Raw genomic sequence first — 3,219 nt, 5'->3', positions numbered from 1 at the left:
AAAGCAGTAAGAGACAGTCTCTGCCTTCAAGGAACTAATAATCCGGTTTGTGAGATGAAGCATTTGTTCTCACTTCTCAGAATGCACATTCCTTCCTTTTCTATCTGGAGTCATCCTTCAGTGGTCAGCTTCTCCGGAACACCAAACCAGGAAAGAGAATCCCACTTGTGGCTAATACATTTATCATTGAAATGGATTCTCAGTTTTGTGATCAGTTACATGCTAGTGTCCACCGCTGGCTTGTGAGCTTGAAAAGAGGTCTTTTGTTTTATTTCATCTAATTCCAGATATACAGTAGGTACTCAAAACATGTTAGGTTTTAGATTGAAGAATTAAACCCTGAATTATACTCTACGAGAATATACAAAAGCGATTTTCAAAAATATTAAAAGGTATGAGAATTTCTTGACTTGTTACATACCCCCAAACAAATCAGAAATCATAAGCATTCTTTTAATTCTTAGCACTGAATTTCACAGTTCTTATTCGAGATTCCGTTTATCAGTTTTTCCATTAGCCCCAACAAGTCTTTCATTTATGCAGACTTTTCTGTGGTCGTTGACACATCAGCCCTTTCTGAAGCTATTCGTCATGCTGTTATTACAAGTATTGAGTATTTTTTGTTTACAGAATATTGAACACGATGCCACAATGAGGTTTTGCTGAATTAAACTTCCTACAATTAACAGACTCTTTATTTCTACTCCAGATTACAGTTAACTTTGTGTTCTTTTTCAAATTGATAACCTATTTTTAAAAAATCTATTTTTTAAAATTGGATATGTTTGAAAATACTTCAGAAAATAATGCAAGTGGCCAAATAGTTTTGTTTTGTTTTATAATGGATTCTTCTGGACCTAGCGAATGTATGACAGATTTGAATTTATTAGAATAATACTTCCAGCTTTTTAACCCCTGGAACAGAGAATGAACAGAAAACTTGATTAATGGCTGGGATATCTGGCCATGGTTGTAGAATGATGTACACTGGTGTTTTGTGAGACACAGCTGAGCAAATCTTCATTTACTGCGAGTGTCCAATAAACACAGTCACCGTGTTAGGAACTTGCATTCCCAAAGAAGACACAGTACGGTCTGAACAAGTGACATTTCTCATTTATTGTCTTCTAGGTTTTTCTGCTCAGTTCATCTTTCCTCTTAACCCCTTTGATCAGATTATTTTCTTTCAGAAACATGATTTATCTATGTTTTTGTGCCAGACTCGAATTCTCTCTTTTTGTATTCAGCGTTCTTTGCTTGTTTATCCATGACCACATAATTCTTCTCTGCTTCTCACTTTCCGGTGTTTTCATTTCAAACAAACCTTCTTCCATGTCCTTCACAGAGGATCAACTTAGTGAGGTGATTGATGAGGTGATGCTCTGTTCTCCTGTGCTCTCCTGGGCCTGGTCCATGGGCTTGTTTTTTAAAACAGATCATATTTCTTAGGAGGAACTACATTTAGAATTTTTTGTTCATGCCATCTTTGGCCAGTCTAGACATGGCCCTTTTTATTAGACCTTTAAATAACGTGAAGCACAAGGAAATAGGAGCAGAACATTCGAGGGCGTTGTTTTGCACATTAATCACCCAGGAGTGTTTATTTGAGTATTGGGAAGTCAGTTAATTAACTAACTGGACACACTTTTGGGAATTTTTACGGGCAGTCATATGCCACGTGCTATTATTAGGTGCTGGAGGCAGAGAGCAGAATGAAACAGAATCCTTGCTTGCAAGAACTAACAATCTAATGGAAAAGGCAGACAAATGGATCAATGACCACTTCATGGAATACTATATCCTATGGTGGCATCCCAATTTAGCCTGTCACATAGGTCCTGACAAAGTTTTACAAGGAGATGATGCCCGAACTGAACTGTGAAAGATGAGTAGCATTAAGAGAATAAACAATTGGATATGCAAAGAGCATTCTAGACAGAAAAAAGCATGAGTGAGAATAGGGAACCTTAAGATACCACAACATATCCATGAAGTATATGTATCTCAGTATTATTGAGTGACGGAGTGAAATGGAGTGAAATTTAATAAATGATGCTAAAGAAGGAGGCAGGAGCCAGAGCAGGGATGCCTTGGGAATCATGGTTGAGGATGATTGGGGTGATTTCAATGCCAGGTTTGAGATTATGGGCATATGGTGCTATTTGGTACCGAACCTGGGAGCTTGCTTCCTCTCTCTCTCTGCCACTTGAGGACGCAGCAAGAAGACAGCTGTTTGCAAGCCAGAGAGGGCTCTCAATATGAACCAAACCAGCCGGCACCTCAGTCTTGGATTTCCCAGCCTCCAGAACTGTGAGAAATAAGTGTCTGCTGTTTAAGCCGCGCAGTTTATGGTATTTGATTATAGCAGCCTTCGCAGCCCAACACAGTTCCTCATTTCTTTCGGTGACACCATACTCCCAGTCAGGCAGACTAGACTTTTGGAAATCGTCTGCACCCACAATCTATTACTTAATTCTATTGGTTCTCTTTTCTAGTATTCCTGCACTGTTCAGTAACATGGTTCCTTGTGTATTGTCTAGACCATTTCAATAATCTCTTAATTGATTCAGTTTTTGCCTCTAAGCTCCCAAATTACTTGTAGAGGAGGTGTTCGAGGCTCCGTGAAGCATCCTTCTTCAAAAATCTTCAGTGGCTCTTCATGGCCTGAAGAATAACATTCAGACTCCTCAGTGCAGAATTTAAGGCCCCTCGTGATATGGCCTCAACCACCTTTCCAGCATCCTCTCCTAATACACCCAGCCATGTGCTTTTGGTTGCAGCCACATGGGTTCACCAAACTTGTTTTCACACTTCTGGGTCTTTCTGTCTCTTTACTCACATAGGAGAGTTCTTGCTTTTCCATCTTGTCCTGAAATCCTACTCATTCTTTAGGATACTTTTGAAGTGCTGCCTCCTCCTGGACATGCTCATAATTTCTCTCATTAAATGGTTATGCCTAAAACACTCCCAAAGTCCTTTGTTTCTATGTTTATCATTCCACTTAATTTTTTTTTTTTTTGAGGAAGATCAGCCCTGAGCTTACTCTGCTTCTAATCCTCTTCTTTTTGCTGAGGAAGACTGGTCCTGAGCTAACATCTGTGCCCGTCTTCCTCTACTTTATATGTGGGGCACCTTCCACAGCATGGCTTGATACACGGTGTGTGGGTCCGCACCTGGGATCCAAACTGGCGAACCCCCGGCCACCGAAGCAGAATGTGT

Source organism: Equus caballus, chromosome 30 (genome assembly GCF_041296265.1).
Source record: "Equus caballus isolate H_3958 breed thoroughbred chromosome 30, TB-T2T, whole genome shotgun sequence".
NCBI lineage: Eukaryota > Metazoa > Chordata > Mammalia > Perissodactyla > Equidae > Equus > Equus caballus.
Note: the sequence above shows the minus strand (reverse complement) of the source record.